The sequence below is a fragment of the Crocodylus siamensis genome, chromosome 5, assembly GCF_052110815.1.
Source record: "Crocodylus siamensis isolate JL-2025a chromosome 5, ASM5211081v1, whole genome shotgun sequence".
NCBI lineage: Eukaryota > Metazoa > Chordata > Crocodylia > Crocodylidae > Crocodylus > Crocodylus siamensis.
The window spans coordinates 103524056-103538313 of record NC_143399.1 but is presented as its reverse complement, the minus strand read 5'-3'; the positions used below and the strand labels follow the sequence as shown (position 1 = coordinate 103538313).

The 14258-nt window shown below is 39.3% G+C and overlaps 1 protein-coding gene across 1 annotated transcript in view; it reads left to right on the top strand.

Moving 5' to 3' along the window:
- The first annotated feature begins 13539 nt into the window (after positions 1-13539).
- Positions 13540-14258, top strand: part of CDH12 (cadherin 12) — a 953181-nt gene continuing 952462 nt past the window's right edge. The window contains exon 1 of the mRNA XM_090049941.1: positions 13540-13833. The gene's annotated coding sequence lies outside the window, so the exon portion shown is untranslated. The remainder of the gene's footprint in view (positions 13834-14258) is intronic.

The window sequence follows — 14258 nt, the reverse complement described above, 5'->3', positions numbered from 1 at the left end:
CTAACCCATGTGCTTAAGAGGCTCAGCAGAGCTCACTATACTTTCTTGTCTCAGTAGGAGAGGCTGCCTTTCATTCATTCCAAAATACCCACTGAGGATCAGGTTCCAACCATATTGAATGTCATGGTACTGTGAGCAGTGAAAGACATTCTAGTCACTTGAGTAAGGGAAATGGAAATCTTGTCCAGAAAACCCACTGTCACTTGGCTCTGGGGTTTGCCTTATTTTCACGCAAATGTGCCAGTTATAAGCTATTTGTCTGACTTAGAATTCTATCCAATAATGGCAAGAATGGAGTGACTCTGTCACTTTATAGGCATCACTTACCATAAAGAAGTAAAATATTCTCTGATAATAATACAAATATTGTTATACTACTACTAATGATTCAGGGCTTGGAGTAATTACTGTACCACCCATTAATTCTGCTCTGTTCCCTCATGCGATCCCCTCTGCCACACTCTCTCATATCAAAGAGCATGTTGGGGTGAATGGCAGGTCTGGGATCCTTGTAAGCTTGCCACTGACCAAAGAAACAAGGAGTTGGCACAAGCCTTATTTCATGTGCATTCCCAAGAAGAGGACAACAAGTAGAAGTGATCAGTATTTTCCAGAATTTGGGTCTGCAGGACTTGTTGGAAGCAGAGGGAATATATCTGGGGTTTAATGAAATCTGGTATGCTACAGACATTGGAAGCAACTAGATACTTAGCACAACAAAAAATTTGAGAGTCCCTTCCACTAAATATATGTATAATTTTGTTATGGTTAAGCAATTTACTCCTGTTTATGTATTTTTGTAGTGGTGAGCCTGGTTTACCTTGTACCATAATAGCTTTTTTTATGCTTCCATCTTCCAAAGTTAAGGAAATGTTTCTATTGAGAGCAATAAATAAAAGAAAAAATTAGCTGCTCAAGAGCTGCTGTATTTCCTGTATCTTGGAAAATAACGGCTAACTGATTGATATATAGCCCCCAATGAGCCTTTATGCACATCTTGGGCCTGAAGTTTAGAAGAAACTAATCTCCTTACTTGGTGAGACATAAGTCTTTCCTTCTTTAACTGCCGTTGGCAAGAAGGGGTTCCTCCATAGCTGTCAAAGTATATTTGAAATATGTAATTTCCCTTTATGGAGGCAGTCAAGGTTAGTCAAGGGTTCCTATTTCCTTATCTGCTCCTATTTAACTGTTAAACTGCCTCACCAAGTCTACCTTTAAAGACAGCATGGTTTAAAAATATACAAGAATACTAAAGTATATGCAAGCTGACAACTGAGCAGTGCCAAAAAGTCTTTCTCAGCCTCAAGTTTATTGCAACTAAGACAATAATATGGACCATTACTATCTTCTAACTCCATCCAAAGTTTGTTCCTGTAAATTTACCAGAGAAGAATAGGAAATGTGACATTAAAATGGAAATAAATTACTTCTGCTTTAAAAAAAAATGTCTTTCATAAAAGGAAGCAAGTGTCAACAAACTAACTTCCACAACTTCCTAAGCATATGGCAGAAGGTGGCTTGGTATCAGATATCTAATGTGTGCCACAAACAGAACTGTATTCTAATTGCAGTTCTTTGGTAATGTGATTTGGGATGAGTTTTACCCAAAAGAGATTAGGTTGGAATATGTATTTAGTTACGTCAGTTTGCACTTCTATAATACTGTTAATTTCAGCAGATTTACTCCTATTTTATCCTACCTTACACTGATAATAATCGGACTGTCTGATAGCAATAGAACTGATAAGCATACTTGGTTTTAACTTCCTTCTCTCAATAGATTCTGACACTTCATTTGCGTTCCGAATATGGCTTTCCCATTATATTCTTTGCTAACATAAATTAAGTATTGAGGGATAAGAGAGGTCTTAAAGAAAATGTTATGCAGGCAGATTTCTCTCTCTTCATCACAGCTCTATCTATACCTGGTGGTTTTGATAATGCCTGTGCAATATTTCTTTTATCCCACATTAATAAATTAACATTGCCATATACTCTATGTTTGTATTACAAGCTTCATTTTTTATTATTGCATAAACACTGTATTTTGAAGGAAACTATAATGAAAAAAAGAAAAGGCTAGAACACTACAACAATATCATTTTAAATATTAACTTTAACTGAATTGTTTATGAAGTACAGAACTGCAGTAGGGGTAAGAAATTAGATAAACATGAATTTATTAAATTAAATCATAAAGCAAAATACTGTTTCAGGACATCAAGCATATCACTGTTGAGGTCAGAAAGGAGTGTCCTTCCATAGATAGAACTGAATGGCTGCCTTCATGTGCTAGCAAAGAGATTCTCAACCAGGGTGCTGCAGTAACCTGGAGTGCACTGAAAACTTTTTGAGGGTGCTCAGGATGCCACACAGTGTCAGCACTGTATTTCTATGGAATGATAATTACTTTGCATGTATGGCCAGTCTAAATTTATTGCGCAATTAACTAGTTAATGGCATGATAATTACTAAGCATGTGTGGCAAGTTTTACTTTCCACATGTGGCCAGTCTGAATTTATTGCATGATTAACCAGTTAACTGCATAATGCGATGTTTGGCAGGGGCCTTAAGTGCATAGACATGAATCACAGGATAAACCCAGAAATTTCAAGTAGAAATACATCCTGTTAAAAACATTCTGCTCTGTTGTGGTCTTTCTGAGTTCTTGCCAACAGAGAAATTGCACTATTATTTTTCTGTAGTCACAAATGAGATAACACATAAGATTTGGCACTATACAAGGAGTGCCTAGAGTTGGATGGGGGATGCCTCCAGTCATTTATTGGATGCCTCAAGTCTGAAAAGGTTAAGAACCACTACACTATAGGCTGTTTTCACTTACATCTGAAGTATCAATTACTAGCGACTTCTGTACAATAGCTACCATGGTTGGAACACAACCATTGTCATATCTTTTGATATTTTCCTTTTTTCTATAGGATTCAGATAAATCTATAAATATTATTAGGTGTTAAGGAAAAATGGTATGATACTTTTTTCAGTGAAAAATGCAAAACCGGTGACAAAGATAAAAATCCAAATTAAATATTTCAGTATTGTAAATTTCAAATATTCTGTTCAACTTCCTAATGATCAGTCTTAAATTTGCAATTACCCAGTATTATTTAAACATTTTGATTTTGTTCTAAATGTAATTTTGAGAAATCAAAATTTCCAAAAAACTTCAAAACTCCATTTTTCACTTAGCTGTATATAGCTTGGGGACAGATTTTTTTTCTTTTGATTTTGTCTGTTTTTCCCTCAGAGAGAAATCTGAATGAGCTTTACTATAATTATGAATATTAATGAAGTAATGCATTATTTATTACAGCACTCAAGTGTATTCAACATCTCACAATACACACAAGGCAGGCATATTATCTTCTGGCACATGCAACTGCTTGCAGATATGACCATCATTAAAAGAGAAAATTTAAATATTTGCCACAAAAAATAATTGGTCTTTTCTTTAAAAACAAAAAAAATGTTACAAATTAATTTTTCAACAACACTTTTTTGGGGAAACATTTAATTCAGAAAAATTAATCTTTGCAACTTTAAGGTATAATCATTTGTGTAACCATGGATCAGGTTGCCTTGTATTCTGAAGAGCTGGGTAAGAAAAAATGATAACAGAGATAAGGCAGTTTTTTAACATTTGTTATATCCATTATTATCTCAATAGACAGTAGGTCATACACAATGCATGCTTACCTAAATACCTAGTGATATTGTTTCCAAAGTTCTTCTATATGTAGTTATTCTCCCCCTTCTGAAATCATACTCCATTCAGCCCCAATGCGTGTATTACTGTAGTAGGTTTTATGTCTTAGGCTAGGGACAGACATTACACATAAACCAGTTTAAGTGATGAGATGTTCAGTGCACATGAATCTGTTTGAGAAAAACCTGGTTGAATGTAGTATCAGACTTAATTGATTTGGCTCAAACCAATTTATGCAAAGTCTGTCCCAGACCTTTTGCTGTTTTAAATTAAATCAGACTCCCCCAGCATCCCTGCATGCTTGCTGGGCTGGGCAGGGCTGTGTGTTCCACATTAGAGCTGGCCCCTCCCCTCTGCCCCCTGCCTGCAGTTCAGACAGTCTCTGCATGTGTCTGCCTGCCTGTCTGCATGTGTCTGCCTGCCTGTCTGCATGTGTCTGCCTCACCATTAGCTAGCAGACTTCATGCTGGCTACCTCTGAGCTGCAGCACACAGGACAAAGGCAGAATCAACAGATAGCTGGTAATGTCCCTCTGTTGTTTTCTTAATGGGCTGATAACACTGAGTTAGTGGTGATAAACGTTCCTTGCTGGGCTGGTTGGGTAGAGGGGAGGGGGACTACTCTCCAATCATAGAGTCCTGCCAGGGCCTGGCCACGGCCCTCCTCAGCTCAGCACTGTGGAAGGGAAGGGAAGGGAAGGCTAAGCTGCTTTAGCACTGCCCGCCCCCCCCCCCCCGTCTCCTGTTTCTAGCCTGAGCCACTGCAGGCATGTGCCTGCATGTCTGGGAGGCCTGCCTGATTACAAAACTAATTTAGTCTAGCCAGTTTAGACTAACCTCCAAAGATTGAATCAATTCAGGCTCAGGCTTTTTGAATGTCTGTCCCTAGCCATAGTGTCTCTTCCAGTACGTCTTCAGAGGAAGTTGGAAAAGCAATCTTTTAAAATGGGAAGTTGTTTTTATTATGTATTATAACTATATAAGTGTACACTCAGAGGCTCCCAGACAATCTTTTAAAATATAAACAGATAAATAGATAGCAAAACATATTTTACCTGCCATAGCATTATGCCTAGAGATAAAGCTGGAAAAGAGGTTAATCTTGTGTCTTCCTATTTTCAGTAACATCAATCTAGGCTTGCCTAAGCCTTCAAAATGTTTATTATTAATTTTTGGGAAGGGAGCTGGGCAAGATTGTTGTTGCTTTTTTTGTTTTTATTTCCCATCTATTTCTTGTTGCATTTATCAGCACTAACTTATTTTTAGCTGGCGAGATGTATGCACTAGCTCTTATACATCATCAGTAAACAGAGTACAGAATCAAAGATATAATTCCCAACTAATAGATGTTTTGTGAACTGTGAACATGTTTTGTGAGCATGTGAGCTGGAGGTCCCCTGTGTTGTTCAGGCATCTTTCTGGAGAATGCTGAAAGAAATACTGATGTATTACATATAATATTCAGGTATCAGTAGTTGATAAATCTTACCAGCTCCAAAATCTTAAGATGAGAGGATAATGAATTTTAGAGAGATGTAGAATAGTTCCAGGGAAGGAAAAGAAAGAGTATTCTGATATGTAGGGTGATTTATGCTGAACACAGACATGAATGTGAATAGAAAGTACAAACTTACTCAGCATGAAATCTTGCCCCCATCAAAACCCATGACAAGACTCCCATTGACCTCAGTGGGGCCAGTATATAATCTCACTGTATATAGACTTAGTCTCTATTGGTGCATGCTGAATTGGCTGGTAGGAAAACCTCAGACTGATCGGCCACAAATCACATCTTATTTTTCATTTCATAGTCACCCAATACTTCTCCTGCTAGTCATCTCCTAATATTTCAAATAAACCCAATTTTTACTTGCCCTCAGCCTGGCACACATCTGCATCCCTGAGGCTTTACAGATTAGTAAGCTTGACTACCTTGATGTCTTTCTCAAGGCTGGGGGATAGTGTAAAAGATTTTGGAATGGAACACCAGTTTCTACTCAGTAATAATAAGTACAGTTAGAAAAAATGGAAAAAAATCCGAGGGAAGGAGGTCAAGAAAAAGCAACAGAGGTTATTTTCCATGCAATCCATCCTTTCCCTCCTTACTTCATGTCTGATATGTTAGAGTTGCTGATTCCCTTTTATCCCTTCTTCCTTTCTCATTCCTCTTTCATACTATAAGCTTTATGAGGGTGATGTGCTTTTGGGGCTTGTCCTGTCCACTGATACAGTGTGGGGCTAAATGGTTGCCTCTTACACTGGTGGAGAAAGTAGTATAGTTTTCTTCCTTGGTGAGGTAGCCATGGCAGGCCATTGCTGCATTTCCTGTGATATACAGGACCTGGATCCTCACAAATTTCAGGGCTGGCAGAATTTATTTTTTCCCCATATAATGACCTTGGTCATCCACCAAGGCAATTTTTTCTTTCATCTACTATCCAAAACAGCTGGACATTTGGCATGACAAAAATATTTTTTTCCTGAATATTTGGGTGGTTTCTGTGTGGTTGACAGGTAAAGAGTATTTGAAGGGAGATCCATGGGTTACCCGAGCATTGGTCCAGGACTTCACATGGGATGGAGAGTTATTTCTTTCTTTGTCTTAAGCTTGTAGCTTCCTCATCTCATCTCTTCTACCTCCAGCATTTGAAAGAGAGGAGATTGAATCAAGCAAGCCTAGACTGAAGAGGTGTCATGCCTTCCCATGCACTATCAGGTTGATCATGCTTTGGAGGTCATCAATATCACCTAAAATGAACACAGGAGCACACTACTTACCTGAGCTAGTAGTATAAGCTGATAAAGCCATGCCTTCTATATTTAGCCATATTATGGTGTCTGTCTCATAGATTATAAGTGCATGTCAAATATTAGACTGAATTAAATAAGACAGCTGAAATAGCTAGAATATTTTGGTGTTGATGGTGAAAGAGACACAAAATGGATTAGCACTTAAGTTGCTAAAAGAAGATGAACAGCAGCAGGAAGGAGTATTTCAGGGGAAATGAAGAAGCCTTTTAATGATTAACTTTGTAGAAATAGGACAGGCAAAATAGAGGGAGGGAGTAGTAATCACCTTAGAGAAAAAATATTGGTGGGGTGAAGATATTTTCTCTTCCTTTTCCCCTTAGAAAAAAAGACAGACTGAGATCAGAGAGAAATGTTCAAGGAGACGATGAGGGTTGAGATAACTATCTTCTTTATGTGTTATAAGTTATGACTTGATACTGCTACAGATTAAGATTTGTGCCTCAAAGAAATTGACTTTCAATGAAGAAAGAGTCTATTCCATGCATACGCAGCATCAGACAAACAGGCCAAATTGTAGGAGGGGCACTAATGCTATTGCTGAAGTAAAGAGTAAGGGGGATATAGTAAGAAAGAGAAATGGAAATGAGTAACCGTTTTTACAGCCAGTATTGCCTCCTGTTTATCTCTAATTCCCAGAGAAAGTGATGGTTGAAAAATCACTCAGTGAAGACAAGGGTTATATAAGAACAGAAGAAGTTCCATACTGGCTTAGACCAGTGGCCTTGTAGCCTGTCTCTAGCCCAGTAGCCTGTCTCTTATAGTTGCAAGAGTAGATGCTATAGAGGAGAAGATTGAACCAGATTTCTCTAGAGTGATGTCGGCCCTATTCAGTTCCCTCCCTGGCATCCATCATTATTGGTTTAAAGGTGCCAGAGGAAACATCTCCAAACATTATGTTCACTAACCATTAATAGAACTATTATCCAGGAATTTAGTCAGGCCCTTTTTATGACATACTCTCATCTTAAGATTTTGGAGCTGGTAATATTTATTAACTACTGATACCTCAATATTATGCTATCTGCCATCTCACGTATCAATTAATTTAATAAATTAAGTACACATTGGGCATGTCTACACATGGCCATATGGTCCTTTTGCTACTGCACCATCTTTTAGTACTTCCTTTTGGAAGTACTAAAAGATGGTGCAGTAACAACCTGTAGTGTGCTGTGCTGGCTGTGCATGGTCTTTTTTGGGCCACTACCTCACCATAGCAACACTCTATAATGAGGAAGCACATTGCTATGATGACATAGCAGTGGCATCAGTTTTTGCCAACAGACATTATGGTGCCTTAGGATCTTGGGTAGATGTGCCCATTATAAACAAAAGCATTTTCTCTTATTAGTTTTAAACCTGTCACCTACTAATTTGAGAGGGTGCCCCATAGTTCTAGTATTCTGGGACATGGTGAATAACAGCTCCATGTTCACTTGGTCCACGTCCTTCATGATTTTATTGACCTCTATCATATCCCTGCTCAGCCTTCTCCTTTCCTAACTGAAGAATCCTAGCCTTTTTAGTCTCTCCTGACATGGCAACTGCTTTATTCCCCTGATCATTATGGTTGCCCTCTCTGTACCTTTTCTAATTCTACTACATTCTTCTTGAGATGTGGGTACCAGAACTGCAAACAATATTCAAAACGTGGGTGCACCATGGATTTGTATAATGGCATGATAACCTTTTCCATTTTGCTTTCACTGTCAAAGAATTCAAGCAGATTGGTGAGGTAGGATTTCACTTTACAAAAACCATGTTAACTCTTCTGCAGAAGTTTATATTTGTCCTTGTGACTGCTGATTTATTCTTTATTATCGATTCTAGCAACCTGCTAGGGATGGAAGTGAGGTTCACTGTTCTGTAGTTCCCAGGATCACCTCTGAAGCTCTTTCTGCAGGTGGGTGTCATGTTCTTGGCACAGAGGGCTTTTGAAATAATAGGTTACATGCTATTGCCAGCAGTTCTGCAATTTCACCTTTGAGTTCCTTCAGAACTCTCGGGTAAATGCCATCTGGTCCAGTGACATATTAGTGTTTAGTTTATCAAGTTCTTCTAAAACTTCCTCTTCTGTCAGTGTAGATGCTACAACAATAATATGTCCAATAGATGATAGATTCAGACATACAGATGACTGAAGATAGAGGCAGACAGTAACTTAACATAGTGAGTAGTTAAGTGCAGAAGCAGTAACGTGGTCACATGCCCTAGACAGCTATCACACCCAGGGACAGCTGTGATTTCTGCTTGCCACTTCTGCTTGTGATCATAACTGTATGGCTGCAGTAGCAGACATTTTTTCCACCTTCCCCACCACAAACTTGGCCCCTTGGGTGGCCACCTCGGGCACTCACACTAGTTATGCCATTGGTTAAGTGGCTCCAGTGCAGCAGGCACAGGGCACCCACTATATAATCCATACATTGGGAGATTCTACTTAGCATTTCCTAAGGATTCATCTTGCCTTTACATTTTTCTAGTAATCCCACCACTACAAGAGAAACAGGTCACTAAAGAGGAAGAGAGGCTTGGTCAGCAAAGCTTTCGCATCTTCCCTTCTTCCCAAAGCATAGGTTCCACCAAGAAAACGCCAGGTCTCCCAGGGAGCTGACCTTTGGACTTTTATCCACACTGGGCACTTGCTGCAAATTGTGATGAACAAAACATTCTTATAGACCATATAGATTCAATATCTAAATCGTATCTAATTGTATCTAACTGTGCATCCATGATGCTGTGGGGAAGACAAAAAAAAGAAAGAAAAGAAAATACCATTTCTGCTGATTTTGGCCCCAGTGGGGAAGAAAAATCATTTCTGATGCCCCTGCTTGAAAATGTGATTCATCTTCAGAATCCCTAAAATATAGCATTTTATACCATAGAGAAAGAAGAGAGGGGAATCACAGAGGCTTGAAAACCAATGGTATATGTTTACATTTTAAAGAGAAGGAGAACAAGCAGCCAGACAGCTTATCTCTCATTCTGGCTGGCCAGTGACAGAAGAGCCTTCTTATAAAAGGAGAGACATCCTATACTCCTGTCCCTCCTTCTATAAGTTATTCATCAAGTCTCTGTCCAGATAGGCTGGGAATGTGGAGGTGTGTTGGGTGCTAACATTTTCTTTTGAGATCTTATTTTCAAGGAAATAATTGTTTATATAAATATCTCTATTTAAAAAATAAATATTCTTTGTAACAATAGCTTGAGCTAACACTATAATTTATTACATAACAAACAGCTATTATGCTTGGAGTACAATATGTCAATAAACCTTTTAGGATTGCATTTGGTTTGCTGCCCCTCAAACTTTTAAATAAATAGGGGTGCACTCAAGTGTTCTCTCTGGTTGAGATATATTACTATTTTTGGTGGTAGTATTCCTAATTTTTAAGGAAATATCCCCAGTATTGGTACTATCTCTAGAACAAATTAACTTTCCATTCTGTTGTGATGTGGTGAAACTGCATTGGCATGTTCTCCTCACATCTATCTAATGGAAGAATTTTTATGGAAAAGCGCATTTGTCTGTCACTTCACTTCGCCCATGTGAATGAAATACCATAAACTCTGAGAGTCACTACATTTCTCCAGTGCAGTCAGCTGTACACATATTCATGCTTTATTCACATGATGGACAGTAAAAGAAATTGTTTGGTGTGTTGGGTCCCCTGGAGTTCAGTTTGTCATGGTACACAAAGCTTTCTGCACACCTAACATAAGAACTCATTTGTGTTGTTTCAGAAGAATAAATATCTGAACCTTGTGGAAGGATGCTTTACCTCTGGTACCCAACACAGACAGTTACAGGAAGTGGTTAAGTACTAGAACTATTGAGTACAGTAGCGATACATGCTGGTGGGAAGCTGTACATTGAGGAAATGGACATGCATTGAACTTTTGATAATAGTTCACTGTCTATAAGGAGTGTGTGAAACTGGCCCTATTTGATTTGGATTCAGCCTGAATCAGGGACAGTCATTTGATTCATTGATTTGGACCGCTGTCCCTGATTCACTTTGGCCGAATCCAAATCTGCAGATTTAATGCTGATTTGGAAAATCAGTGATTCAACCATAGACACAGCTTTAAATGTTTTTTCTATGTATCTTGAGGTACCAGGCATGGCTTGTGAATACTGTGATGGTGGAACAGATGGAGCATCCCAGAGGAGCACAGCAGGGGCCTCCGACATGCTCCTCAGTGGACATGGAAGTGGACCGGAAGTGCTTCTGGTCCACTTCAAGGTTTGCTGCTGAGCATGCTGGGGAGCCCCCAGCGCTCCTGTGGGATACTCCATCCAGTGCCACCTCCCTCCCCCCTTCCAATCGCAGCATTCACAAACTGCCTGGTACCTTGAGGTATGCAGACAAAACATTTAAAGCTGCATCTGTGTCCAAATTGCTGAATCTTTCTGAATCTCTCCAAATTGATTCGGAGAGTTCAATTTGATTTGGAGAGACTCGACTCAGATTCGGAGATTTGGCCACCAAATTGGACCGAATCTCCAGCAAATCGAATCAGGGCCTGAAGCTTCTCACAGCCCTACTGTCTGTATCTGTGAGCGATATACTGGGACTAACCAGTCTTGAGGACTGGCTAGAGAAACATCACTTACACTCTGCTATTTCCTTTTCCCTTCCATATATCACTTTTTGCCCCAAAGCACATGTGGAGAATGATCTATTCTTCAATAAGAACAAATCATTCTTTGTCTCTATCAACCCCAGTGGCCAATTTGAAGAGGACAGTAGAGGAATCAACTATTCCCATGGATCCCCAGCTAACATATGTTCTTCTGGACACCCAATGGTAATTATGCAGCTGTCTGAGCCTACTTTTCCTGTTAAGGTCCTGATGAGCAGCATTTTTAGCAGGCATCTCATTTAATTGAGATAAGGAAGGGATTATTTTCCCTCTGGCCCAAATGGGCAGTCTATCTGAATAACAGGAGGTATTCACCCACCTCACATTAACCCTAAGTCCCAGACTGAGTGCCCATCTGAGAAAAAAAATTAAAGGGCCATGGCTGGTGGTCTGTAGAGAGAAGGGAAGACCTTCAATCTTCACAAATGGAGGTAAAATAGTAAAATTGTTATACCTTGTATAGGGACATGTGAAAGGATTCAGAAGTGGTTTTTATTGGTTGTATAGTGTGAGGCCATTTAATTCTTCACTGGACAGATAAGCCCCCCACCTCATTGGTTAATATTAATGATGTTGCAATTGCCACATTGACATTCCATCATGTATCTGCATGTCACTGCCTATTTTGAGATCACTGGAGTATTATGTTGTATATAGCATTGCTAGAGCTATGGCCTCTGGCCAGTCAGGCCCAGCTGGGATGACACCTGATCCTGATCCTGGCCTAGTGCTATCTGCCCCAGTAACTGGACTGGTTGTGGAGAGCGCCACTTAGACTTCTCCTGACTCTGAACTCAGATCTTCCCTGAAACTCTGTACCTACTCTCCAATTCCACTGGCTCCTGTCTCAGCTTCAGCTTTCCTTGACCCTGTTCTTGGACCTTCCTTAGAACTCGGACCTGGCTCTCTTGGCTTATGAACTTGGCTTGCACCCTGGGCTATGTCTCTTAGATCTCCACCACACTTATCCAGACCCTGACTGGACACCTTGGTGGTCTGTACTCCTACCTAGATGACCTCCTGGTTTCCCTTGAGGAGCCTATCCACAGGTCTAGGTGCCAACATCCTGTCCAGACCCTCACAGACAGGGGAGTTTTGCATCCTGGGAAGCAAAAGTGGGTAGGTCAACAGTAGCTGCCATTCTTGTAGCCCCTCTAAATCAATACCTGGGGGTGGTGCCATGCTTGTCTACCCTTGTGCAAATATCACACTTATTTGTTAAGGGGTAAAAAATGAATGTGCCTTTTAAAAATAATTTTATCTAATTGAGACCTACAAATCCTAAAATGCTGTAATAATAATTTTATGCATGCTTCATAGTCCTATTACATGGCAGAGTTAAGGTTTCTTGAACTCCCTAACAGTATATTTCATTGCCTCTCCATGTTTGAGTTACTAATGGCATGTTTTGCAACTATCCCTGAATATATTCACCTTTTAATTACTCTCAACCTAAGCCCCATAAGTTAGGGCTACAGTTTTTTAAATGGTGGCTAAAACTTGGATTGTAAAAGTTAAGCATCTGATTTCCTGAAATATTGAGCATTCAGCATCCCTCACTGAATTAATAAAAAACTGTCATAAAATATTTTGGTACAGTCCAAAAAGCAGTATATCTCCTTATGCGCATCATGTTATAGTTGAGGAGATATAATGATATTCACAAAACTTGCTTTCCAGATTGTAAGTATGAGGACTAAGATTGTATATCGCTTCAACATGATTACTTCTTACACTTGGGTTCTGAAGTTTTAGCTGTCATATGAATAGATAACATGGATTAAATATGAACCAAGACCTTCAGTTAGGAAATCAAAAAAAAAAAAAAGGAAAGAAATAGTAAATAAATGCATCAATGTGGTACTGACAAGACCAGTGATACAGTACTGTAATCTAAAAGGCTTGAGCAACATTTGTCCTAGTTTCTTAGTCAGAAAAATCTATTAATGCTGGAAAAAAAATACTTCAGTGTTGATGATACTCAAATGACAGTTTGCCTATGTAATTTTTGTGATATTGGGCATTTAATATATTGTAAGCACTTCAGAGCACCAGCAGACTTCTGGTCAGTTGCTAACACTTTTAAAGCTTTTAGGCTTCACATTGTGGATCTAGCCCAGCTTTAAACATTCCAGCTCAGGATATTTTGCTCAGTCAGGGATTTTTTGTTTTTAAAGCAAGAAGAAAATGAAGCCTGAGGGGAGCTACAAAAAAGACTGTGTAGGTTTCAAGCAAAGGGTTAAAATTACTTTTCACAACTAATAAAATTTGAAATGCACGCTGTGTATTTTTGAGGGAGGGGGTGACAGAAAGGGAATCCTCAATACCAATTGGCTAGACTCTATCAGCTGCAGTTGAGCTCAAGCTGCTGCTAAAGAGCAGTATTGATCTGAAGGGTAAATGTGCAGGGAACCACAGAGAGGGATTCAGTCATTTCTGAGAAGGGAGACAACCTCTTCCAGTAAGAAAGTGGTTTCTACCTGTCTGCCTTGCCTGTGAGATCCTTGGTGAATGAAGAGGGACACGAGAAAGGGCAGTTTGTTGCCACAGTGATTTAGAGACAAAGGTATTACCTCAGTACATGCTACTGTGCATACTGCTGGTGCTGCTGCTCCTTTTGCTGTTGCTGCTGCAGTTTCAGCTAGCAGGTAAGGCTCTCTTTTTTGGAATGTGATTGCACTGGGTGTGCGTGCTTCTTTGGGGATGCACACTATCTATAATCAATGCAAAGTAGGATATTGAGGCCACTTAAGAAACTGGGGAAGCGTGTACAAAAAACTATGTTCTGAATTAGAAGGGTATTTTTTTTTTTAATTTGCCTTCCTATTCTTGTTTGGAATCACAAAACTTCAGTAAGTTTTAAACAAAGTGAGTAAGTCTTTGGTCTCCAGAAGAAGATGTTAAAGTAAGGGGAGGGAGGATTAGTTTGCTGCTTTCAATTGTTCAGGTGGGTATTAATTGGATTATTCAGTAACTTTAAAATACAAAGGTAGGGTATAATTTGCTTGTTTTTTGGGGGATGAGTAGAGTAATTCTGCTAAATATTAAAACACACCATGCCCAAATTTAGACT